This window comes from Carettochelys insculpta, chromosome 1, assembly GCF_033958435.1.
Source record: "Carettochelys insculpta isolate YL-2023 chromosome 1, ASM3395843v1, whole genome shotgun sequence".
In the NCBI taxonomy this organism is placed as follows: Eukaryota; Metazoa; Chordata; order Testudines; family Carettochelyidae; genus Carettochelys; species Carettochelys insculpta.
This window is the reverse complement of record NC_134137.1, coordinates 363,927,961-363,955,855: the sequence shown is the minus strand read 5'-3', so window position 1 is coordinate 363,955,855 and position 27,895 is coordinate 363,927,961. Positions and strand designations below refer to the sequence as shown.

The following is a 27,895-nucleotide window of genomic DNA, read 5'->3' as shown; positions in this document are numbered from 1 at the left end:
GCTCAAAACACTGGCATCAACTAGACGTGGTCATCACTAGACATGATAACCTCAAAAACGCCCTTCTGACACGCAGCTATCATAGTGCCGACTGCGATACAGATCACTTGCTAGTTTGCTCCAAACTCAAGGTGATTCTCAAGAAGCCGTACCACTCTAAACCAACTGGAAGTCCCCACATTGATGCCAGAAAGACAGCAAACTCAGAGAGAGCCAAAAAGTGCAGAGAGACCCTCGAGGAGAATTTGCACAGCAGCCCTGGGAGTGCCAATGTGACATCCAGATGGCAGCATCTTAAGGATACAATTTACAACATGGCCTTGTCGGTGTTTGGAAGAAGAGCTAGAAACACAAATGACTGGTTTGAAGCTAACTCTGATGAGATGATTCCAGCCGTGAAAAAGAAGCGCGCTGCACTCCTGGAGTACAAATGCTCACCAAGCCAGAGTACCAGTACCAGACCAGTGCTGACTTTGGTAATCTGAGGGGAATGTACGAGGGCATCAAGAAGGCATTAGGACCCACCCAGAACAAGATGGCACCTCTGCAATCCAAATCTGGTGAAGTCATCACTGACAAAGCCAAACAGATGGAGCGCTGGGTTGAGCACTACTCTGAGCTGTACTCGCACGAGAACATTGTGGTTGATACAGCCCTCGATGTCGCTGAGCTCCTATCAGTAATGGACGAACTGGACCAGGAACCAACTGTGGATGAACTGAAGAAAGCCATCGACAGCATTGCAATAGGAAAGGCTCTGGGCCAGGATGGTATACCACCAGAGGTAATCAAGTGTGCCACAGACACTCTCCTGGAACTCCTACATGAGATACTGTGCCTGTGCTGGAGAGAGGGAGAGGTTCCACAGGATATGCACGACGCTAACATCGTAACCTTGTATAAGAACAAAGGAGACAGAAGCGACTGCAACAATTACCATGGAATCTCCCTCCTAAGCATCACTGGTAAACTGTTTGCTCATGTCATCCTCGGCAGACTCCAGAAGATTTCTGAGAGGGTGTATCCTGAATCACAGTGCGGATTCCGCGCACAGAGACCTACCGTTGACATGGTCTTCTCTCTGAGGCAGCTGCAGGAGAAATGCAGGGAGCAGAGGAAGCCACTCTATATTGCCTTCATTGACCTGAACAAGGCCTTCGACTTGGTCAGCAGGGAAGGACTGTTTAAACTGCTCCACAAGATAGGCTGTCCACCACGGTTACTCAAGATGATCCAGTCTTTCCACAAAGACATGAGAGGAACCATCCAATATGACGGTACATTCTCGGATGTTTTCAGCATCAGGAGCGGCGTCAAACAAGGATGTGTCCTTACTCCGACATTGTTTGGGATCTTCTTCATGCTCCTCCTGAAGCATGCCTTTGGATCTTCAACAGAGGGCATCTTTTTGGATACAACATCTGATGGGAAACTGTTTAATCTTGCAAGGCTGAAAGCTAAATCTAAGGTGTGGGAAGTCCTTATCAGAGAAATGCTGTTCGCAGATGACACTGCTGTAGTGTCACCCACAGAAGACCAGCTTCAGAAACTGTTGGATCAGTTCTCCAAAGCATGCAAGAACTTTGGGCTTTCCATCAGCCTAAGGAAGACAAATGTACTTGCTCAGGACGTTGCTGAACCTCCATCAATCAGCACTGACATCTATACGTTAGAGGTCATCCACGAGTTCGTTTACCTTGAGTCCACCATCACTGACACCCTGTCATTGGCGTCTGAGGTAAATAGGAGGATCAGAAAAGCAGCCACAACTCTGCTCAGACTCAGTGAGAGAGTGTGGAATAACATCAAGTTGTACACCCACACCAAAATGCATGTCTACAGAGCCTGCATCCTCAGCACCCTCCTTTACGGCAGTGAGTCTTGGACCCTGTATGCCTGCCAGGAAAAGAGGCTGAACGTCTTCCACTGGCACTGCCTCAGGCACATCCTTGGAATATCATGGAAGAACAGAGTGTCCAACACCGCCGTCCTTGAGCAAGCTGGAATCCCAACCATGCACACCCTCCTCAGGCAGTGGCAGCTCTGCTGGCTTGGCCACGTCCACAGGATGAATGATGGAAGGATTCCAAAAGACATCTTGTCTGGTGAGCTAGCCTCTGGCAAAAGACCTCCCGGACACCCCCAGTTGCGCTACAAAGATGTTTGCAAGGGGGACCTCAGGGAAGCAGACATTGAGCCGGACAGCTAGGAGGAGCTAGCAGACGATCGCAGCAGGAACTACACAAGGGCCTTCAGAAGGGTGAGATGAGGATCAGACAGATAACAGAGGAGAAGCGTGCCCACAGAAAGCACAGTAAGGACCTGCCAGACACCCATTACACATGCAACAGATGCAGCAAGGATTGTCACTCTCATGTGGGCCTTCACAGTCACAGTCGACGCTGCAAATGATGATCCCAAATGGAACTACAAAGGGCGCGATCCATAGTCTGCGTAGGCTGAAAGATGCGACTCCTGTACGTGCAGTAATGTAGTAGACTGCCAAACATCTCACTTAGAATTTTTTTTAGTGTTAAGTATGATTTTTTACTTACTTGGTGTTAAATACTTATACATTGAGTATATTAATCATGTTTATTGTGGTAATGCTTAGGGATATGTCAAGATCAGTGCTAGGCACTGCACAGAGTGATAGACAACCCTTGCTCGCTGATCAGTTGACAATTTAAACAGACAAGATAGACAAGGATGAAGGCAAAAGTTGTAATAACTAAGTAGAGTGAACAATGTCATGCCAGTTGATTTTTTTTCTTTTTTTTTTTGTGGCGGGGGAGTGGTTCAGTAGGAATTACATAACAGTCTGAATACTTTACTGGTTTAAATAAATGTTAATTAAAAGTGCCTTGAAATGGTCAAAATACTAGAAAATCTGCTAAAATAATGATCAGTCTTCTTTTCTTATATGCATAAGTTTAAGCATATGCATAAGATATTTTCAAGACTGGGGATTAATATGATTGCTTTTAATTGGTCATGGGTGGTAAACAAATAAGGCCAAAATTTTATGCAGCTTCAAAACTAGACTCCAAAATTGTGCCTGTCAATATTGCAAGTCACTGGGTGCATAAAACTAAGGCAGGTTTTCCACATTCACCTTTCTACAAACTGAAGATATATATCCTTCTGCAGAGGTCATTGTCTTACATGGGAAACTACAAAAAGTCCTGTGGCACCTTATACTCTAACAGACATTTTGGAGCATATGAAGTGGGTCTTTGCCCACGAAAGCTTATGCTCCAAAATATCTGTTAGTCTATTAGGTGCCACAGGACTTCTTGCTTTTGAAGATACAGACTAACACGGCTAACTCTCTGATACTTGGGAAACTGTGTTCTCATTTTAGCTCTAACTCTGAATTGCTGTGTGTGACCTTGGAGAAATCAATTCATTTTCCCTGTGTCTACATCTACACTACAGCGATCTGTCAACAGACGTTACTATTGGAAGAGATCTTCAGGCAGAACTTCTGTCAACAGATATATCCACGCACAAAAGCAGATCACTCTGTTAATCTGCTCTGTTCACAGACAGCATCTGGACTGCCTGGCTGCTCTCTCAACAGAACAGCCAACTGGAAGCACAGCAGACAGGGCTACCGGGTGAAAAGGAAGACCTATCTGTTGACAGAGGGCCCCCAGAGCGTCTACACAGCTTTTTTGTTAACAGAAACTGCCAACAAAGGCATTCTTCCTCATCACCGAAAGGCAGAATGCTGTCGGTGGGAGTGCCGAGTTTTGCAGAGAGGTTGTTGACAGAACACTTTTGTGTGTAGATGCTCCACGAGTTTTGTCAACAAAAAATAATGCTTTGTCAACAAAGCTCTCTAGTGTAGATATAGTCTATGCATATAATGACACCAATAATGCTTGCCTCCTTTGTAAATTTTTTTAGCTCTGTGGCTGAAAAGTGCTATATACATGCAATTATACGTGCAAATTCACATGTAGGAACCTGGGTATATATTATAGTAGCAACACAAAGCACTATTTCCTGATTTGAAGAAGTGGGTCTGCGCCACAAAAGCTCATCACGTAATAAATTATTTTGTTAGTCTTTAAAATGCTACGGGACTGCTCTTTTCTTTCACGAAGATACAGACTAACAAGGCTCCCTCTCTATAACAAAGCAAATGTGTTGCTCATGATCTAAGACTGCGTTTGTTTGTAAAAAAAAGCAATAATTCCTTCTAGCAAGACATGCATTTTACATGACGCTTCATCTATTTTGCACCCTGGGCATCTGCCATGTCAGGAAACATACCTCTGTGCTCACCCATGTATCACAGGGGTGTGAAATAAAATGATTACAGGGATGAGTGCGGAGAATAACCTGATGGAACTGGGAGCAAAGAGGGTTTGAATGGGTAAGGGCTGTAGGTAAACTTTGGACAAGTATCTGACCTTTAGGGCTATCTGAATCTGACCTAATGTCTGAGGGTCCATTATAGGTACTAATATTGAGAAACAATATTGCTCCCAGGAAAAATATTTATTTATCACAACCATAATCACACCTCTAGTTTTATAAGATCAGATTCTGCATGGTATGAATTGAGGGAAAGGCCTAGAACACAGAGAAATTTCCATTTATATTGGTATAAAGTGGCATAACCAGCTTCAAATGTGTGGATGGAGTTATACTAGATGGCTTATTCTCCTTCCCAAACTGGTACAACACTCTGTTGTGTCAGTGCAATTGTGTCTGCACTATGGCTTATTCCAGTAAAACTATTGCAGTAAAAAATCACAGCCCAGCCTGAAATAGTTAGACCAAAAAAGCTTTCTAATGTAGAGAGAATGAAGTGGATCCCTCAGTAATTAAAATTTCAATTTTGGAGTAATTAATTCAGTTTACTTGCACACAAACTACGACTCTCAAGTAAAAAGTTACACTTGTCTCTGATTAATAAGTGGACTTGAATTCAAGTATTCATTTACATAAAAACACTAGAACAATCTTGTATAAATCCCCATCTCATTAGCACATTCCAGCGATATATTCAGGTTTCATTTCATACACTTATACTGTAGGCTTTATAGCACTTAAAGCTACAGAAATCCATGGGGACTCACATTCATAGCAACACTCTTCAGGTTAAAACAAAAATCAAAATAAAACAAAACTCAACAACTTTTAGCAAGCTAGGCACTCTTGCATTACTCTCCTTTATCTCTTTGCTACCTTTCAGTTTATTCCTAATTGGCCCTGATCTCAAGGTTCTAAGAATCCTCTGTGCTTCAGTGGTTGATTATGTATTCAGATTCCTGGAGTTTTCAAAGTACTTTATAAACATGTAAGAAAGCGTAGCTGCCACCAGATAGATGCCAGCCTGGGATATCAAGAGCATAGTACAAGCACCTGTACAGCTTGAGCTGAAGGACAGCTGCCACTCAGCTTAAGCTATAGAGAACACTTATTTTTGATCTCTGAAGTGGCCTATATAGCACTATGTGGGACAGTTGACCACACATATGTGTGTGGGTTATAAAAGCACAACTCTTCAACAAAAAGTTTACGATCAAAGTAGAAAAGAATGGGAAATATACAAACACAATGGATGAAGTGATTTTGGCAAACTTCTTGCAGGAAAAATACTGGAGGGGAAGTCAAGGGGGAAGATACATCTCCATGCCAAAGAGATAAAATGTCTGTTATACAGATCCAGAAAAACCAGTCCCTTGTGTCTTTGTTTCATCTAAAGGTGGAATATGTTTTGCTTTCAATGTTACCTTTCTAATAAGCTTTACACAGAAAAGCTACTCTGAGACGAGTGGCTGTCCCTATGTTTGTTATTGTCATGTAGTGCCACTAACAGTTTACATTGCACATGCAACAAAAAGCAGTTTGTGCCCCATTCTTGGGGTCTGTTCACCTCATGCTGGTCCAGCAGCCGAAGGTTTAATAAGTAACTGCTTAACTGCTGAGCCAGAGCTTATTAGTTGCCCCACAGCCACTCTGAGGATAAAAGTTTTGTGGGCAGAATGATGGAGTGGCTGCTAAGGAAGCCAAGTAGAGCAGAGAAAGGATCCCTATAGCAGATTGATAACATGGGGCCAGACAAACCAAGACTCCCCAAACATGTGAAGCAGAACAAGAGGCTGGAATAGGTGAAGTAGGAAGTAACACAGGGAGTATCATGGGTTGGAGAAGCTCTGGCTGTCCCAGACAAGAACCCTGACCTTTCACTCAGTGGAGTGGGTACGCCCCGGTTCCTGCACCTATGCCAGCCAGAGGCCTTTGAAAAGAAGGTCCAAAACCCAAGAAATCTCAGGCCAATCAGTGTTAACTACTGTGGAACTGGATGTGGTGACAAAAGAGGATTGGGCCAGCATGACATAATGCTCTGTCATGGCACATGGGACTGCTAACAGACAAACCCCCATATTCTAGCTCTGAAGACCATACAATCTGCCTACTGAACACAGTCATTGTAATGTGTCATATACATCTTTTTATTGCCTGTTTTTTTAAGAGAACTGTTTTTATAGCATAAAATTCTATGAGGTTGGCATTACTGATATTTCTGACATTTAGCTATCCGAACTAGAACCATTTCCCATGATGTAATGTCCATTCCCGCATCAGTGTCCTTATGTTTTACTCACGTGTGGTTGAAAAGTGGTGTCATAATATTTCATAATCACTTCAACATTAACATTATAAGTATATGATGATGGCTAATAGACATATGTAAAGATATGTGGATTCACACAGATCATGGCCATAGTGATTTTTTTTTTACAAATGGTGCTAAACCTGTAAGAAGGCAGAGATGAGTCATAAGAAAGGTAGTCCAGTCAGGAATGCTCACAGATATGAATGAGAACGCGAATCAACCAAATCACAACTTCCATAAGACCTTGCGAGAACATCTTCAAAATAGAAACATGTTGCGTTCCACCAGAAAATGTTTCACCAGCTCTGGTGCATGGTTTAGCTTATTTTCTCTTTAATTCTTTGTTGGGTACAAAGAGCTACTAAAAGCGGGAAGAGAAGGAAAGGAGATTGATGACAAGAAATCAGAGGAAACATGTTCCTGTAGACATAAGACATAATCATGATGTTGCAATACCCACTGACTCCAGTGGCCACTGAATGAAAACAAAGCTTATATATCTTTTAAAGCTGAGCCAATTTTACCATTGGCATAAGCAAGCAAAACTTCATTGATATCTGTGGTGCATTTCATCTTATATATTCCATTGTTTTGAGTTTTAGTCACAGTTTTTGTTTTCCTAGTCAAATTCTAATGACGGTGTTGGAGAATGTAAAATTTGGAGGTATGGGAAATGTCAAAATCATAGGAAATGGACATAAAACTGAGAATAAGTATCAAGCATAAATCTTCTAGACAGGAGCAGGAAATTATCAGTATCAAAAGGTAATAGCTTATACATGACACTCACTTAGGCCACGTCTACACGTGCACGCTACTTCGAAGTAGTGGCGCCAACTTCGAAATAGCTCCCGTCACAGCTACACATGTTGGGTGCTATTTTGAAGTTGAAATCGACATTAGGTGGCGAGACGTCGAAGTCGCTAACCCCATGAGGGGATGGTAATAGTGCCCTACTTTGAAGTTCAACGTCGAAGTAGGGCACGTGTAGACGATCCGCGTCCCGCAACATCAAAATAGCGGGGTCCACCATGGCGGCCATCAGCTGAGGGGTTGAGAGATGCTCTCTCTCGAGCCCCTGTGGGGCTCTATGGTCATCGTGTGCAGCAGCCCTTAGCCCAGGGCCTCTGGCTGCTGCTGTGGCAGCTGGGGATCCGTGCTGCATGCACAGGGCCTGCAACCAGTTGTCGGCTCTGTGGATCTTGTGTTGTTTAGTGCAACTGTATCTGGGAGGGGCCCTTTAAGGGAGAGGCTTGCTGTTGAGTCCTCCCTGTGACCCTGTCTGAAGCTGTTCCTGGCACCCTTATTTCGATGTGTGCTACTTTGGTGTGTAGATGTTCCCTCGCAGCGCCTATTTCGATGTGGTGCTGCCCATTGTCGAAGTTGAATGTCGACATTGCCAGCCCTGGAGGACATGTAGACATTATTCTTCGAAATAGCTTATTTTGATGTAGCGTGCACGTGTAGACGTAGCCTTAGAGTAGTAGGTAATTAAATGGTTATGTAATGCTAATAGAGGAGCTGATTTGCAATACAGAGTATAAGAATAGCAAAAGACTTTTATAAAATAGTATCAGAATATTAACAAGAGTTCAGAGTTCCTCAGGATAATGTTATACTTAGAAATCTTAATACAAAAAGATTACTGTCAAGGATTCACAGAATCACAGAATCATAGGGCTGGAAGGGACCTCAGGAGGTTATCTAGTACAGCCCCCTGCTTCAAGCAGGATCAACCCCTACTAAGTCATCCCAGCCAGGACCTTGTCTAGCTGGGACTTAAAAACCTCAAGGGATGGAGAATCCACCACCTATCTAGGCAACGCATTCCAATGCTTCACCACCTGCCTAGTGAAGTAGTTTTTCCCCTTTTCCTCTTCAATTTCTGACCATTACTCCTTGTTCTGCCATCTGACACCATCTGAGAACAGTTTCTGACCCTCCTTTTTGGAGCTCCCCTTCAGGAGGTTGAAGGCTGCTATTAAATCACCTCTAAGTCTTCTCTTCTGTAAACTAAACAAACCCAAATCCCTCAGCCTATCCTCATAGGTCTTGTACTCCAGACCCTTAATCATTTTTGTTGCCCTTCGCTGAACCTGCTCCAGCAAATCCACATCCTTTTTATAGTGGGGGCCCCAAAACTGGACAGAATATTCCAGATGTGGCTTCCCCAGTGCCGAATAAAGAGGAATAACTACTTCTCTAGATCTGCTCGAAATCCTCCTCCTAATGCACCCTAGTATGTCGTTAGCTTTCTTGGCTACAAGGGCACACTGTTTACTCATATCCAGCCCTTCATCCACCATAACCTCTAGGTCCCTTTCCACCGTACTGCTGCTGAGCCAGTTGGTCCCCAGCCTGTAACAGTGTTTGTGATTCTTCCGCCCCTTATTGAACTGCATCAGATTTCTTTTGTCCCAGTCCTCCAATTCATCCAGCTCCCTCTAGATTCTCTCTCTACCCTCCAACGTATCTACCTCTCCTCCTAGTTTTGTGTCATCCACAAACTTGCTGAGGGTGCAATCCAGTCCATCATCCAGGTCATTAATAAAGATGTTGAATAACACAGGCCCCAGAACCGAGCCTTGCGGCACTCCGCTTGAAAGAGACTGTCATCCAGATATTGAGCCATTGACCACTACCCGTTGGGCCCGACCATCAAGCCAGCTTTCTATGCATCTTATAGTCCAAGGATCCAATCCATATTTCCTTAACTTATGGACAAGAATGTTGTGGGAGACCGTATCAAAAGCCTTGCTGAAGTCAAGGTATATCACATCCACTGACTTCCCCATGTCCACAGAGCTTGTTACCTCATCATAGAATCTAATCAGATTGGTCAGGCAGGACTTGCCCCTGGTGAATCCATGTTGGCTACTTTTGATCACTTTCCCCTCTTCCAAGTGCTTCAAAATGGATTCCTTGAGGATTCCCTCCATTTTTTTCCCCAGGGATTGAGGTAAGGCTGACGGGTCTATAGTTCCCTGGATTGTCCTTTTTTTCTTTTTTAAAGATGGGCACTACATTTGCCTTCTTCCAATCATCCGGTACCTCCCCCGATCTCCAAGAGTCTTCAAGGATAATGGCCAAAGGTTCAGCAATGATCTCTGCCAATTCCCTCAGTACCCTGGGGTGCCTTAAATCCAGACCCATGGACTTGTGCACATCTAGTTTTTCTAGATAGCTCAGAACTTGTTCCTTCCCCACAGATGGCTGCCCTCCACCTTCCCATTCCTCATCATCTAGGACTCTCATGGGGAATTTGACTTTGTCCATGAAGACTGAGGCAAAAAAAGCATTTAGTACTTCAGCTTTTCCTGCATCATCTGTCACTAGGTTACCTCCCTCATCCACTAATGGCCCCATACCTTCTCTGATAACCCGTTCATTGTTCACATGCCTGTAGAAACCCTTCTTGTTACTCTTCACATCCCTTGCCAGCTGCAGTTCCAATTGTGCTTTTGCTTTCCTGATTACTGCCCGGCATTCTCCAGCCGCATGTTTATACTCGTCCTTAGTCAACTGGCCATTTTTCCATTTCTTGTATGCATCCTTTTTGAATTTAAGCTGCCTAAGGATTTCCCTGTTAAGCCAAGCTGGTTGCCTACCATGTTTGCATTTCTTACTATGCAGCGGGATTGTTTGTTCCTGTGGCTTCAGTAAGACTTCTTTAAAATACTTCCAGTTCTCTTTAACTCTTTCCCACTTCATCTTCCTTTCCCAAGGGATCCTGCTCATCTGGTTTCTTAGGGAGTCAAAGTCTGCTCTTCTGAAATCAAGGGTCTGTATGTTATTGCTTACCCTTCTTCCTTTCGTCCTTATCCTGAAATCTACGATCTCATGGTTGCTGCAGCGCAGGTTCCCTCCCACTTCTATTTCTTCTACTAGTTCTTCCCTGTTTGTGAGCAACAGGTCAAGTTGCACACGGCCTCTGGTCAGTTCCTTCAGCACTTGTACCAAAAAGTTATCCCCAACATTCTCCAAAAACTTCCTGGATTGTCTGTGTGCTGCTGTATTGGTCTCCCAACAAATGTCTGGATGATTAAAGTCTCCCATGAGAACCAGGGCCTGTGATTTGGAAGCTTCACTGTTCAGATAATTCAGATAATTGACATTGTTAATTGGAAAACCAATAAAATATCTTAGAAAACCCATTGTCTGGTCTGTGCCGCAAATACCTGCTTCTATGAAGTTGCATCTAGGTACAGTATAACTTTGTTATAAGAGTTGTTACTTGGGAAACCTAAATATATGCAGCATTTTGATCTTCAGTAATGTAGGTGACCTAATAATTTCTCATAGCATGGAAATAGACTCATGATCATTGACAAGAGAAGGCTCCACAGAAAAAACAATTTCCTCCCAAAATTTCATTTTTAAATGTATACTTTCTCTAATCATTTAATTGTCATAGAATAAATCCCATTTCTACAAATTCTTACATGTAAAAAGTCACTCACTAACAATAGTGCCAAATTCAGAGGAATCTAGAAGTACTCAAAATTGATACGCACAAAACTTGCAGGTTTTCGTGTTTGCCACTCTAGCATAGATTTAGATTCTTGCACCTCTTTATTACCATGTACCCTATACACCACTTCTGAATTTACTTCAATAAGTTAGAGTGGTTAAGGGGGGGTGCATCCCAAAACAAGGAAGGAGCACTCCAAGAACGCAATAAAAAAGTAAAATGTAAGCATTCTTGAGTGGGACCTGATTATCACGATTTCATTTTACATCTTGTGCCTCTGTTCCTTTCCTTGGCTTGTAAATGTTGAATTTAGGCAAGTTCAAGGAAGTCTAAGGGAATTTAACTTGCACCTCAACACTAAATTTGGATCAGTGGAAATATTAATTTGAATATCTTTACACATGTGGCTATAAATAGAGGATTGTTGCCTATGCACCTCATACATATTCCATGGGGATTTTTCATTGCACTTTAAAAGGTTTGGATCAGATTATAAGAGTAGGTGGATGTACACATATATGCATGCAATACCCACTAAAACATTCTATTAAATATAACCAATATTCAGGAATTATCATAACAAATATCTTGCACTCACACTAGTAAGACTCATAACGTACTAGTTATGCTAACTAGTAGGACTCATGTTGACTCAAGATGACTTTACCTGTCAACTTGTTGCTAATGAACATGAGACAAATTTCCCAGGTGAAACTCACGATGCAAACTTTCATATATAGTTCTGTCAATGACCTTCAGTCCTGATGTGCAACTCCCCCTGCAGGGTCTGTTTTCAGCTGAAACTGCCAATCATTCAATTTTTTCTTTTCTTAAAAGGAAAAAAAAGTCAGTTCACTAGCAGTAAAAGTGTGTTGTATTCAATCATCGTGGCACCTGACCTTTCCAAGGTGGACTCTGGCATTCCTAAACATCTTGTTATATTGCTAGAAGTCTAATTTTTTTTTTTTGGTCCAAGATAATTTGGGCAAATTCGGAAGTGGAGAAAAACAGAACATACTGATCACCCATCAACCTGTTACCCATCACCAAAACATTGGAGCACCTTACTCACAAAACCAATAGCAAAGTCCCCAAAGGACTTCAGGGAGTCCCTGGATCTCCTTCTCCTGAGTTAATTCTGCCTGAGACAGGGTTTACTTTGCCAGAATTGAGTTTCAGGTGTCACCTAGAGTGGAAAGGCTTCTTCAAAGAGGAAGGATTTGCACCATTTCCTAATGTTGGTGAGACTCAATTCACATGCCAAAACTCACAAGAAGCAAGTCTGATTGGAGCAGGACATGGCCAGTTGATAGGACAGTCATAAGTATGGAACATAAATTACCAAGACCTCAGTAATCCTTGTGGGGGAAGTGATGTGTTTGAATTATAGAATCACAGAGTACTAGGACTGGAAGGGACCTCAAGAGGCCATCGAGTCCAGCCCCCTGCCCCAATGGCAGGACCAAGTACTGTCTAAACCATCCCTGATAGACATCTATCTAACCTGTTCTTAAATATCTCCAGCGATGGCGATTCCACAACCTTCCTTGGCAATTTATTCCACTGTTTGACCATCTTGACAGTTAAGAACTTTTTTCTAATGTCCAACCTAAACCTCCCTTGCTTCAGTTTAAGTCCATTGCCTCTTGTTCTATCCTCAGAGGCCAAGAAGAACAAATTTTCTCCCTCTTCCTTATGACTCCCTGTTAGATACGTGAAAACTGCTATCATGTTGCCCCTCAATCTTCTATTTTCCAAACTAAACAAGCCCACTTCTTTCAGCCTTTCTTGATAGGTCACATTCTCTAGACCTTCAATCATTCTTGTTGCTCTTTTCTGGACCGTCTCTAATTTCTCCATATCTTTCTTGAACTGTGGTGCCCAGAACTGGACACAATACTCCAGCTGAGGCTTAACCAGTGCAGAGTAGAGCAGAAGAATGACTTCTTGTGTCTAGTTCACAACACACCTGTTAATACATTCCAGAATCATGTTTGCTTTTTTTGCAACAGCATGACACTGTTGACTCATATTTAGCTTATGGTCCACTATAACTTCTAGATCCCTTTCTGCTGTAGTCATTCCTAGACAGTCTGTCCCCATTCTGTATGTGTGAAACTGATTGTTCCTTCCCAAGTGGAGTACTTTGCATTTGTCCTTATTAAACTTAATGCCGTTTACCTCCGACCATTTCTCCAATTTATCCAGATCATTTTGAATTATGACCCTATCGTCCAAAGCCATTGCAACCCCTCCTAGTTTGGTATCATCTGCAAACATAACCAGCATACTTTCTATGCTGATATCTAAATTGTTGCTGAAGATATTGAACAGAACCAGTCCTAACAGACCCCTGCAGAACCCCACTTGTTAGACTTTTCCAGCAGGATTGAGACCCACTAAGAACTACTCTCTGAGCATGGTTATCCAGCCAGTTATGCGCCCACCTTATAGTAGCCTCATCTAAATTGTATTTGCCTAGTTTTTTTTATAAGAATATCATGCGAGGCCGTATCAAATGCCTTACTAAAGTCTAGGTATACCACATCAACCAATTCTCCCCTATCCACATGGCTCATTATCCTATCAAAGAAAGCTATCAGATTGGTTTGACATGATTTGTTCTTTACAAATCCATGCTAGCTGTTCCCTATCACCTTACCACCTTCCAAGTGCTTGCAGATGATTTCTTTAATTACCTGCTCCATTATCTTTCCTGGCACAGAATTTAAGCTGACTGGCCTGTAGTTTCCTGGGTTATTCTTATTCCCCTTTTTATAGATGGGCACTATATTTGCCTTTTTCCAGTCTTTTGGAATCTCTCCTGTCTCCCATGATTTTCCAAATATGATAGATAAAGGCTCAGATATCTCCTCTAGCTGCTCCTTGAGTATTCTAGGACACATTTCATCAGGCCCTGGTGACTTGTAGGCATCTAATTCTTATTTTCCTAAGTGATTTTTAACTTGTTCTTTTTTTATTTCAACTTCTAACCCTACCCCTTTCCCACTAACATTCACTATGTTGGGCATTCCTTCATCAGACTTGTCAGTGAAGACCGAAACAAAGAAATCATTAAGCATCTGTGCCATTTCCAAGTTCCCTGTTACTGTTTCTCCCTCCTCACTGAGCAATGGTCCTACCCTGTTCCTGGTGTTCCTCTTGTTTCTGATATATTTATAAAAAAACTTCTTGTTTCTCTTTGTGCCTGTAACTAGTTTGAGCTCATTTTGTGCCTTTGCCTTTCTAATCTTGCTCCTGCATTCTTGTGTTGTTAGCCTATATTCACCCTTTGTAGTTTGTGCTTGTTTCCATTTTTTATATGATTCCTTTTTTATTTTGAGATCATGCAAGATCTCCTGGTTAAGCCAAGGCAGTCTTTTGCCATATTTTCTATCTTTCTTACACAATGAGATAGCTTGCTTTTGGGCCCTTAATAACATTCCTTTGAAAAACTGCCAACTCTCCTCAGCTATTTTTCCCCTCAGTTTTGCTTCCCATGGGACCTTCCCTACCAGCTCTCTGAGTTTACCAAAATCTGCCCTCCTGAAATCCATTATCTGTATTTTGCTGTGTTCCCTTCTTCGTTTTCTTAGAATTGTGAACTCTACGATTTCATGATCACTTTCACCAAAGCTGCCTTCCACTTTCAAGGTTTCTACCAATTCCTCCCTATTTGTTAAAATCAAATCTAGTACAGCTTCCCCCTGGTAGCTTTTTCAACCATTTGGAATAAAAAAGTACCTCGTGTCATGGGAGTGGTGGGGAAGAAAGACTGTAGTGAGCCAGACAAGAAATCTGGAGTAGGAAAAAATTCTGGTGTTACAACAGAATCCCAGAGTGGGGATGTGGGGAAACTGAGAATGTTGCATCAGGAGACTGGGACTAAGCTGAGGGAATAGGGATGGATGTGGGCAGGCTGGAAGGAGTGTTTGTGAGAGTATGCTTACCTTCTAGAATGGAACCGTAGAATCCAGAGGCTCTCTGCTGTCATGCAAAATCAGTGAAACCCACTGAAGCTCCGGAACATAATGCTTCTGTCTGTTAATTTGCTTAAGCAGCAGACATCTGTGCTGTGGACCTCAAGATTCCAATGCTGCTGAGAAGCCACAAAGTGTCAGTATTGTGAGATTTCCACTTCGGTTTCTGAAGCCTGAAAAGTTACACACAAACTGCATTAAAAACCAATACCATTGCAAAGCCAGGCACTCAGGTTAGGAAATGACAGATGTAAGGTTTCCTGTACAGCATTAATTTGTCCACCTTGTGCCTATGAATTATGATGGTCTTTACCTTAATTGTACAACTGGAGATTAGATTTTTTTTCCCACATGCCCCTGTTCCAGTGCACAGCATGGATGGCACTCGGTGAATGAATGCTGGATGGGAATGAGACTATGTGTAGAGGGGGTGGCCTCATTTGTTGCAGTAGTTGGAAGGCATGTAGTAAATGAAGAGGGAAAATACAGAAAGAGGCTGGTCTCTTAGTTAAGGAATTTGAATGCTACCCTGAAGAATTAGATTCTTTCTTTGTCTCTGCTAAACAGTTCCTCTGTGATCACTTGTAACCAATTGTGAAAATTTGGTTTTAATTGTGTACACATGAAACCCGAATGAACTTTTGAGTTCTTGACTTTGCAATAGTATGTTCTTTTAATGTAGTACATAGGTTGTCTTGTAAAATATTGCCCATGCATCTCTTAGGATGCAGTACTCCCATAAAATTTTATTCCCCATGTTATCTTCCCCTAAGAGTAGGCATCATAATAGCCAAGTTGTATAATATGCCCACAACAGAAATTCTTGCCACATTTTGACTAAGGCTGGTTACAGGATATGTCAAACTGTATGGGAACACTTATTGAAAAATTGCAACAGCTTTTTTATTGCAGATGTCATTAAACATTTGCTTAGTGAACCTGATTTTAGTAAGCACAGAGTTAATGAGTTTCAATAGCTTTTAAAGTAACAGAGGGGTCGCCATGTTAGTTTTTATTTGCAAAAACAACAAGAAGTCCTGTGGTACCTTATAGACTAACAGGTTTATTGGAGCATAAGCTTTTGTGGGCATCTGACAAAGTGGGTCTTTTCCCATGAAAGGGCTATCAATAAAGAGACTGCACTGTCTGAAGACTACTGCGCAATAGTTAGAGCTGCTGCTGTGAATGTGATGAAGTCTCCTGAATACCAAGAAGCTTTTGAAACTTTGGTCAGCCTTCCTGTGAATAAGTACTTGCTCCAAAGCCAAAAGATGCAAAACAAAGTCTGGGGTACAGATGTCGAGCTCTTCACTCTTGCCACAGTTCTTCAAACTCCCACAGCTGTCCATTACCAGCCATCAGGAGCATTGAGCAAGAACTGGTATTTTTACAGGCCAGCAAAGGAGAACATTGACAGATTTGAAACAATTGCATGAGGAAATGGAGTGTGGCTTTTATTTATCCAATTCTTGGACTCATTTTGACTGGGTGCTGGGTATTACCAGTGTTTAATCTCCTCTCTTTTTTCTGCATTTTCCTATTAAATGAATGAACGTGATGAAGACTGTGAATAGCCATTTCCTTGTGTTTTATGTTTTTCTTTGTGGTTTTTCTTTTGGTTATGTTTTATAGCTTTAATCCCTGCTGCCTAATGTCAGTGATTCTCACCAAACAGGCACGACAAACTATATAGTGAAATCTAGCCAGACACAGCTGGCTGTATAGTGATTTGTACCCGGGTAAGTTGCACTATATAGCACCACTTGACTTCAGTCACAAGGCACTCTATATTGCAGTTTACCTGCAGTGCTCTGTGACTGCCACACCACTGTGTTCAATAGGAGCCTAGGCACCTTTGCATTGCATACTTTATTTGTTTTCTTGCCCAGTCACTTTCAGAAAAGTACAGTTACACTGCCACACTGGTCTTTCAATGATGCTTTTCTTAATCTTTCCCTACATATCTGTCATTTGGTAATTGATTCACTGATGGAATATTACTGCCTCCCACAGTCTGTTTAGTAAGTGATCATTCTGGAACAGTGCATTGCAATGAACAAGATTGCTGCATATGCATTGTTCAGGCAATATCCAGGGTCTTCTTCAACAATTGTTTTGCCCTCTGTGGGTTCAGATACCCTCATATCAATTTAGGGGAACCCTACTATTAGTTCAGCCCATTGTTTCGAATGGAGATACTTAAGGAGCCAGGTACACATAAACATAGGTAATGATGAAAGCATCTGGGTCATATGAAACCAGAGGGACATTCTAAACTTTTCAGAGTCTAGGTTAATGTCCAAAAGCGTTGCCCTTTATTGTGTTACATGGATCTAATTGCATATCGTAAAGTTTGCTGCAAGGTTTATGAACTTCCTATTTGGTATGGCTGCTCACATAAGTAATATCACATACAGCCTAAGTAATAGATTTCATGAATTAAGTTAGAACAATGCTTGCTCTTCTGTTCATACCTGAGCTATAGATCCTGAACTGAACGTGTAACAAAACTCATTGGAAACACTAGCCCCATAATCTTCTTTCACTTGATCCACTGGGATATCATTATCTTCAATGGAGCTACTTCTGAGTCTCATTGAATGCAGCATATTCAGGCCCTCAAAGCGTGATGCTAATGCATAGGTGCTTTCAATATCTAACTAAGAGCCCTTATTACATTAGTAATCTTTCTGAAGTCAGTGGAACTATTCAATTGAATAAGATGTTACTGAGTGTACAAATAAGACTATCAGAATCTAGTCCTTAATACATAAAAAAAAAGTTCCCAATAATTTTATTCTGTGTGTAACCCCGAGTGCCTGCACAGTCAATTGTATAATCAGAGCTCAATCTCCCCTCTCCTTCCTGGATTCCAAAATGTAATGAAGAATGGAAATCTTCAGGCCAGTTTCAGAAGTAACGTATTCCACCCTTGTCTTTTGCACTATTCATGCACGTTGTAACTTTTTATCCAAAGGAGGAAAAAAGAAGCAAACAAAAGGAGCATCATGGAAAAGAATATTGAATATAGCATGTAGCAAAATGTCAAAATTACAACAAACAATTATTTTTTGCAGTTGAATAAATTCTGTTAGAAAATACAATGAGCATCAGTCCTTTCACATACACGAGATGTTGACTTGCAATACTTCATTTGTTTATGAAACTGACCTTGATGGTCTTCTCATCCAGACCTATAGGCCCTGGTCCTGCAGTCTGCATGCATGCAGATCTCTCAAGAAGAACCAAATTAGAATTGCATGTGTGGCTCCATTAAAGTAACTAGTGTAAATAGGTGAATTTTTTAGGTGTGAACTTGACTCATAGGTAGCTGCAGAATCAAGTCTACATAGTACCAACTGAAAAGCAACTATCTCTTGGGAAGAGGATACTTCCAACCAGCCCGAGGAACATGCATGATAATGGTGGACAAGGGAGGAGGAGGTCTCCTACTATCAAATATTAATGGGCCTTGAATGTCCATCCATTGTATACATGACAGAAGTTTTATTCTATTTAAAAGACCATCACAGTAAATGACATGTGTCTTCATGAATGGATAAAGGATGGAATTTATGTGTATGATTTTGAACATGTGGTTGAGGAGTTGTGTATCTCCCATGTACTGCTTAAGTTACTTCCATGTCCCCTCCAGTAAAAAAATAGTGGTGAGCAGAGCAAGTTTTCTATCCTAATATCTGTCCTGAAGCAAGCTCGTGGAGTGAAAAGGCTGCATTAGCTTGAAAAAGGGGTAAATGCATATAAAAACAAGAACTACTGCTATACAGCATAGAGTCCTTCCACTGTCCAATTGACTATAGTATTTCAATTGGACTAACTTCCCCCACAGGGGCTGAACAGGAATGATGGAGCTACCATGACATACCTTTCTGATAGGGAATGCTGGCATATTTGAAACCCAGCTTTGACCTTCAAGGGTTGGGCCTATCCCTTCCCTTCACACCTATCCACTTTAAATTGTCAGTGTAGAGTTTAGCTTTTAAAAACTCACACATTTTCCAATAGGAATGTTAAGGGTCTTTTCTGGAGGGGAAAAAGAGAAATACGTAAAACAGTGCAGCCTTAGAGGCAAAGGTATAAAGAAGCATTTGGCAATTTTTAGTTCAGTCTGTGTGCAGAACTTTCAGTCCAAAATTTTGTTTGTGCACTTACTGCAACCTGAACTGAAATAGCTGCTACAGCTTTCCATCTGAGGATAAATATTAGTAACATTATGTTGTTAATGTGTTTAGACATGAAACATGCTGTCTTACCTTGCTCTTCCACCTGTTTCGGTTGTCTTGGCACTTGTGAGACTAGAATCTTAAATTCAGGTTAACCTGCTGAAGAGAGAATTTTCACTTTGAAACGTACGTTTTCTGTAAGAGCAGCCCATTCTGAATAAGAGATACCTCTAAGGATAGAGTGAATGAAACCTGATCCTGATCCTGTCCTCCAAATTCCCAGCTAGATTTAAGATTCCTCAGGAGATCTAATTTGTTAAGGCAACAAATTGCTTTCCAATTGTACCAGCTTGGAAAAATGAATTACCAGTGGCTACTGTCTTGTAAAGCCTATTGATATGTATAACATTAAAAAAACCCATAATCTTCTATGAATTTAAAATTGGTTCAGCCTGACTGATACAACCATTTTTCAGAGGGATAGCCACATTATTCTGTTGCAGCATGTCCTGTGGCACCTTAAAGACATAAGTTTCCATGGGAAGAAAGGTGCTTTCAGAAATGGGATTTACTTTCGAAAAAACAGCATCTACACTGCTTTTTTTCTTTCAAAAGAAACGCTTTCAAAAGGAGAATATACAAATGAGATGCCAGATATGTAAAGCTGCACCTCATTTACGTTTTCAGTTTCCCTCATTTTCATGCCTCTTTTGAAAGAGCAATGCTAGGGTAGACACAGCCACCATGACTTATTGCAAAATAGGCTGTATTCCCCATCTTAACAGTACCTGTTTTGAACTAGGTCCTATTCCTTGTAGAATGGGTTTACCTATTTTGGAATAAGCCAACTGCTATTTCAAAATTATCTTGAAGTAATTAATGGTTGCTTTGTGTAGATGCTCCAATAGCTATTTCAAAATAATGGCTGTTATTTTGAAATAACTTTGCTGTGTCGACACACCCTCAGGCTGTGGCTACACTGCATTCTGTTTTTGGAAGCGGAATGCGAATGAGTGAGATTGGGCATGCAGATGAGGCACAGATTTACATATCTTGCACCTCATTTGCTTATTCTCACATGATCTCACTTCCCGAAGAGCCTTTTCCAGAAGCAAAACCAGCTGTGTCGATGGGGTTCTTTAACAAACAAACCTCATTTTTGAAAGAACCCTTCTTCTTGAAACAAAGTAGGATTAAGGATTCTTTTGAAAATGGGCTTTATTTTCAAAGGAACCCCATCGACACATCTGTTTTTGTTTTCAGGAAAGGCTCTTCCAGAAGTGAGATTCTGCAAGATATTCAAATGAGGCACTAGATATGTAAATCCACACTTCATCTGCATTTCTGATCTCACTTATTTGCACTCCGCTTCTGAAAGTGGAATGTAGTGTAGTTGCAGCCCATGTCTTTAAAGTGCCACAGAGCTCTTTGTTGTATTTTTTTAAATCAAATAACTGCTTCAGTGGGATAGGTGTGTGGCTGGTGTGCCTAGGATACACTCACTGGAAATGTGGAGGTCAGGGCAGGGTGCAACAGGGAAATCAGGAGATCAGATCCTCCTGAGACTGGTGGGTAACAATGAAGTTAAACTGCACAACCAATCACAAATTGTGTTTTTGATCTCTCATACTAGTTTCAAGAAGTCAAAAAGAAATCACATAGCCCCCTTTATTGCATTCCAGTTCTCTGACTCCCTGCGAGCACCTTAGTCCAGTACAGTGAGAAGTTATTTAAAAGACTCTGTTCACATATGCAAAATGTTCTTCTGATCCTAATGGGTCAGCCACATGACCAGATCAGGTATAGGTCTGGATTTTACCCAAAATAACACATTAACAGATAATTCTTTGATTTCAAAAGTTAAAGGTTTATTAGGAAGAACAAAAGAAAGAACAAGAAGAGAGTTGTTAAATGGAAAAGCAGTTACAAATACACTATGTCTACACTAGCCAAAAACTTTGAAATGGCCACTCAACTGGCCACTCAATGGCCACTAATGAAGCACTAAAATTAATATTCAGCACTTCATTAGCATGCGGGCAGCCGCAGCACTTCAAATTGACGCGGCTCGCCGCCGCGCGGCTCGTCCGCACGGAGCTCCTTTTTGAAAGGACCCTGCCTACTTTGAAGTCCCCTTATTCCTCTGAGCAGATGGGAATAAGGGGACTTCAAAGTAGGCAGGGTCCTTTCGAAAAGGAGCCCTGTCTGGACGAGCCGCATGGCGGCGAGCCACATCAATTTCGAAGTGCCGCAGCAGCCCGCATGCTAATGAGGTGCTGAATATGTATTTCAGCGCTTCATTAGTAAACTTCGAAATGGCCATTTGAATGGCCATTTTGAAGTTTTTGGCTAGTGTACACACAGGCCCATTTCTTCCAGGTCCTTGTATCAGATTATTAGCATTACCCATGAGTTTGCTGGTTTGAAACTCCCTCTGGCTTAGCACATCCAGAGCTTCAACTTGTTCAGAGCTTCAGTTTGTAGAATAGTCACTCAGAGGTAAGAAGCAGGATTACAGGCAAAATGGAGGAGATGCAGCCGCCTTTTATAATTTTTTGCCATTCAGTTTGTATTCCCTTTGTTCCAAACTCAAGCTGCCCAGCACTTGGCATAGAAACCACAGCCTACTGGCAGTAGGTATGCCTTAGCATGTCTTGCTGAGTCATAAGGTGAAGTCTTGTTCTTTTGAATGGATTCATTGCACAGCTGATGTTCTTTGATGGGCCACCAAGCAGGCCTACAGATACTTCAATCTGTTTGGGGTACGTTGCCCAGAAACACAGAACAAGTTTGGAAATACAGATATGCCATACACATCTGTAACTCATAATATAAATGTGATATTCACATTGGAACAAGATCCTCATATTTGAAATTCATAACATTTCCACAGATATCTTACATGATATGTCTGGTCAGATTCCTTGCAATTTAACCATATTAGTATGCATGATATCCTAAAGTGTTACCCAGGTTCCACACAGCACCGCAGGGTGCTAACACAGTTCCATATAAAACTAATATTCTCAATTCTCTGTTAACCTTTTTACTTCATTTCCAATTATTACTGTACCTCCTCTACAGCAGAACTTACCTACCATGAAGAAGGATGCTGTTTCATAACTTTTAAGAAATTCAAAATTAGGAAGACAAATAAACAACTCCCCCATGGGTTACTAAAATTATATTTAAATGGAGGGTGGTAATATTAGTTATCACCATTGTTTGTTGCCACATAGTGCTGACTCTAAGTAATGGTAATAGTGATTAAATGTCAGCTTTCCAGCCGTGCAGGTGAACAGAATGTAAAAAAATGATTAGAATGCTAAGCTTGCGAAAGCAAGCACTCAGAATTTTAAAAATGCCACCGGTAACATTGACTGAGCAACATTAATTCTACCTCCTTGCCCTTGGGCAAATTACAGAGTTGCATTCGATTTCCTCGGTGGAAGACAGGGTAACGGAGAGAATACAGACCATGCAGGAAAGATTTCTTAGCATGAAGAAAATAGCTGCAATACTCACATAAGACAAACAATATGGAATAATTGCTCATACTTCTGCTTTAAAGAGAACCTGAGGAAAAATTAAGTGAATTATCCAAACCTGTAGCAAGCTGGGGTCAGACATGCGAATAAATAAGATGCAGATTTCTTATCCCAGGTATATATTCTAACTACTAGTATTTCATTCTGTCATGCGTGGCAGGTAATGTAGGCAAGGGAAGGCTAAGAGTTATTTCAAAATGCATTTTCATGGGAAGCAGCGGCATTTCAAAATAAGCTATTCCAGAAGAGCTTATTTTGAAATAAGGCTTCTGTGTAGACATACCCTAACAAATTTATTTGGTCTGAAGCTTTCAGGGGATGAAGCCCATGGAAACTTATACCCAAATAAGTTTGTTAGCCTTTAAGGAGTCACGGGACTCATTATTTTTTGCAGAAACAAAATAATGTGGCTACTCCTCTGAAAAAATACTTGTATCAGTGAGGCTGAACCAATTTTAAATTCAGATAAGATTATGCTATGTTTTTTTTTAAATTTATAAATATCAATAGGCTTTAGAAGACAGTAGTTATTGGTAATTCACTTTTCTAAGCTGATACAGCATTACCTTCCCAAAATTGCCTGCACTCCCCAGCTGATGGGGAACGCAGGGGTCCAGAATGTCTTGGCTCCAGGGTAAGGAGGGAGCAAAGGTTGAGGAAGGGGTAAGGTCTCGGAGATGGGGATTCAGAGTGAAAGAAGGACTGGTCTTGCCTTTCCTAGGTCTGCCTTCACCAGCCATCCACACGTTCTGTCACTACAAAGTTATCCACATATGGTAGGATTGTGATACTGGTGGAGTTACCGAATATAGTCCTTGCCTCACTCTGCTTAGAAGAGCTTCTTCAAAGAAAAACCATTTCCACTTTGAATATGGAAATCTGTTTTATAGTAAATGACTTGGAAAGATTTTAATTTTCACACTGCTGAATGTTTGGTAATGAGGGAATTCTCACATGAAAGATTTATGTTGCATGAGACAGATTAATCCATGAGAATTCTACTTTCAGTTACCATTGGAGGGAATGAAAACCTTTTCCTCCAGGGTACTGGAGGTGGACTAGCTTTTAAGTTTTCCTTTAGTGCCTTGAAAAGAACTTCTGCTGGCTGCTGGGGGAATATAGCCAGATATTTCAGTGTCAGAACAGAGAAAATGTAAATGGCTAGCAATCTGTGGAATGGATTTGCTCCCCATATGGTGGCACACAAGGTGCAATCATAGTACTAGCCTGCCTGAACAGAAGAGGGGGATTACAGTCTCAGGGCTGGATTGTGCTTTGATGACCGTGTCTGAATAAATGGAAAGACATAGCTTTGTAGCTCCGGGAGCAAACCAGTGATGATAATGTGACTGTCTCAGCATATTGCTCCTAGTGCACTCCAGGGGGATAATCTATAGGCACCACCCCCTTTGGCGGGTGCAGGTTACTTTTTCTGTCACACCTGATGAACTGTGCAGACTGGAAGATTATGGTGTGGAGTCTGGGCAATTTCATCCCACATTAATAGTGCCAACTCATGTATTTTGGTAGAACAGGGTAAATTCTATCCCCAGCAGGAACCTCATTCAAGTCACAAAATCACAGAATTGGAATTCTAGGGGTGGAAGGGACCTCAGGAGGTCATCTAGTCCAGCCTCCTTCCTACAGCAGAATCAACCCCAACTAAATCATCCAAGCCAGGAGTTAAAAACCTCTAGGGATGAAGATTCCACCACATCTCTCGGTAACTCATTCCAGTAGTTCACTACCCTCCTGGTAAAATAGCTTTTCCTAATATTCAGCCTACCCTCCTCCCTCTGTAACTTCAGACCATTGCTCCTTGTTCTGCCATCTGTCACCACTGTGAACAGTCTCTCTCCACCCTCTTTAAAGCCCCCTTTTAGGAAGTTGAAGGCTGCTATCAAATTGCCCCCAGTCTTCTCTTCTGCAAACTAAATCAGCCCAAATCCCTCCGCCTTTCCTCATAGAAAATGTGCTCCAGCCTCTCCAGTGCGTCCACATCCTTCCTATACTGTGAGGGGTGGAGGTGGGGGGTGCAGAACTGGATGCAATATTTCAGATGTGGTCTCACCAGTGCTGAGTCAAAGGGAATAATAATGTCTCTAGATCTGTTGGAAATGCTTCTCCTAATGCATCCCAATCTTCTCTTAGCCTTCTTGGCTGCAAGGGCACACTGCAGACTCATATCCAGCCTCTCATCCACTGTAATTCCCAGGTCCTTTTCTGCTGCACTGTGACTTAGCCAGTCAGTTCCCAGCCTGTAACAGTGCTTGGGATTCTTCCATTCCAAGTGCAGGACTCTGCACTTCTCCTTGTTTAACTGCATCAGATTTCTTTTGGTCCAATCCTCCAATTTATCTAGGTCACTCTGGACCCTATCCCTACCCTCCAATGTACCTACCTTTTCCCCTAGCTTAGTGCCATCTGCACATTTGCTGAGGGTGCAATCCACCCCCTCATCAAGGTAATTAATAAAGATGTTGAACGGTACTGGCCCTTGAACTGATCCTTGGGGCACTCTACTTGAAACCGACCACCCACCAGATATTCAGCCATGGACCACTACCTGTTGGGCCTGTCCATCAAGCCAGGTTTCTATCCATCTTACAGTCCATGTATCCAATCCATACTTCCTCAAATTTTGGGCAAGAATGTTGTGGGACACTGAATCAAAAGCTTTGCTAAAATCATAGTATATCACATCCATTGACTTTCCCATGTCCACAGAGCAAGTTATGTCATCACAAAAGGTAATCAGATCGGTCAGGCGCAACTTGCCCTTGGTGAATCCATGTTGACAACTTTTGATCACTTTCCCCTCTTCCGAGTGCTCCAAAATGGATTCCTTGAGAATTCCCTCTGTGATTTTTCCACGGACTGAGGTAAGGCTGACCAGTCCATAGTTCCCTGGATTGTCCTTCTTTCCCTTTTCAAACATGGGCACTACATTTGCCTTTTCCAACCATCTGGGACCTCTCCCGATCTCCCTGAGTTTTCAAAAATAATAGCCAAAGGCTCCACAGTGACATCTGCCAGTTCCCTCAGTGCTCTTGGATGAATTAAATCTGGGCCCATGGAGTCATTACTCACTTTCTGAACTCCTTCAGGGAGCCCAAGTCTCCCTCAGTGCAGAGTCTTCTCTCTGTCTTCCCCACAGAGTGCATAAGCCAGTGTTACATGAGTCATGAGACTCCCCTGCGCTCTGCTCTAGGAACAGGCTCCTTGCTCCATGTCAGAATACCATTCTGCCCAGCCATCCCCAGCTCTGCCCCTTCCACTTGAGGTGCCACCCCCTCTGGAGGTGCTGAGGAGGGCTCCCCAGAAGAGCAGTGAGGATGTTGTCTCCAGTGGCTACCCTTAGGTTTGAAGGGAGAGTAGCCAGGTTACTTTTCAGGGGTGTTGTGACCCCTAAACCAGAGCAACCCTCTAGCAGCAGCTATAGCACTTTGTTACAGGATCATTGATGCAGGGTGGTCAGGCCACTCCCACCTGAGTTTTGTGGTCTAAGGATCCTTGAGTAAGTGCAAAAACCTTAGGGGCATGGGCATTCTGCCTACACACCTCAGTTGCAGCCATTGGCCCATATGCACAAGGTGGGGAAGTAATGGCCTTACAGAGGTTGCTTTTCACCCACAGCTATAACCCACAACACTGTTTACTATAAGGACAAAAAGCAGTCAAGTAGCACTTTAAAGACTAGCAAAATAGTTTATATTACACTGACTATTTACTATAAGGGTGTTTCTTGACATAGTTTCTGCATCAGATTTTTGGTATAAACCATTTCCAAGGCTTAAGTCACATAAGCTGTGTCTACACGTGCCAGCTACTTCGAAGTAGCCGCGCCAACTTCGAAATAGCGCCCGCCACGTCTACACGTGGTGAGCGCTATTTCGAAGTTGACATCGATGTAAGGCGGCGAGATGTCAAAGTCGCTATCCTCAAGAGGAGATGGGAATAGCACCCTACTTCGACGTTCAACGTCGAAGTAGGGCATGTGTAGCCCATCCGCGTCCCGCAACATCGAAATAGTGGGGTCCGCCATGGCGGCCATCAGCTGAGGGGTTGAGAGACGCTCTCTCTAGCCCCTGAGCTCTATGGTCGCCGCGCGCAGCGGCCCCTTAAAGCTCCCCGCCCCTTGCCTTCCTGTGCAGGAAGCTGAGAGAGCGTGCAGGCAGCAGCTGTAACATGCAGCCAGCCTGCACACCTCCCTGCAGCCCAGAGACACCCCACCCACTGCGATGGCCGACTGCCAGCCCCCCAAGCGCCCCCATGGCACCCCCCCAAGGGAAGCCAGGGCTCCCAGACAGCCAGCAAGCCGGGGAAGAGGCAGCGGGGCCCCTCCTGGATGGAGGCCGAGATCCGGGACCTGCTGGGGATCTGGAGTGAGGAGGAGGTGCTCCAGGTAATGGGGAGCAAGAGGCGGAACTCGGATGCGTTCGCTCGGCTGGCCGAGGGCCTGGCCGCCCGGGGTCACCCTGCCCACACTCCTGACCACATCAGGAATAAGGTCAAGGAGCTGCGGCAGGGTTACACCCGGGCCCGGGATGTGGCCAGCTGATCTGGGGCCACCCCCGTCACTTGCCCCTTTTACAGGGAGCTCAGGGAAATCCTGGGCCCCCGGCACAACTCCGCCCCACCGGCCACTCTTGACACCTCGGCCAACGAGTCCCAGCAGGCCCCGGAGGCGGAGTCCACCCCGGAGGCAAGCCCTGCACCCCAGGGCCCCCTCCAGGAGCCCACCCCTGGGATGCCAGAGGAGAAGGAGGGGGGAATCCTCCTCCAGCGACGGGGGGCTGCGGATCATCATGGCTTCCCGGAGCTCCAGCAGGGCGTCCGCCCAGAGGGTGTCCCACGACCGTGGGAGAGGACCATCAGGTATGTACCCCCCCCCGGTGCACACCCCCAGGGTTGAGGGGCGGGGACAACAGACATGACCAGGGCCCTCCACATGGCCAGATGACCATGGCCCCAAGGACAGCAGTGGCATGTCCCTCAGAAGAGTGCATCAGCCCCTGCCCCCCCAGCAGGACAGTGCCATGCCCCATCCCTGGGGATGGGGAGAGTGGAATCTA

The 27,895-nt window shown here is 43.0% G+C and overlaps 1 long non-coding RNA gene across 1 annotated transcript in view; it reads right to left on the bottom strand.

Moving 5' to 3' along the window:
* The window catches only part of LOC142025061 (uncharacterized), a 119,654-nt gene that overhangs the window by 78,942 nt on the left and 12,817 nt on the right, over positions 1-27,895 (bottom strand). Inside the window, exons 2-3 of the long non-coding RNA XR_012648590.1 lie at positions 19,363-19,431; positions 15,059-15,261 (exon numbers count right to left, since the gene is read on the bottom strand). This is a non-coding gene — a long non-coding RNA (uncharacterized LOC142025061). The remainder of the gene's footprint in view (positions 1-15,058; positions 15,262-19,362; positions 19,432-27,895) is intronic.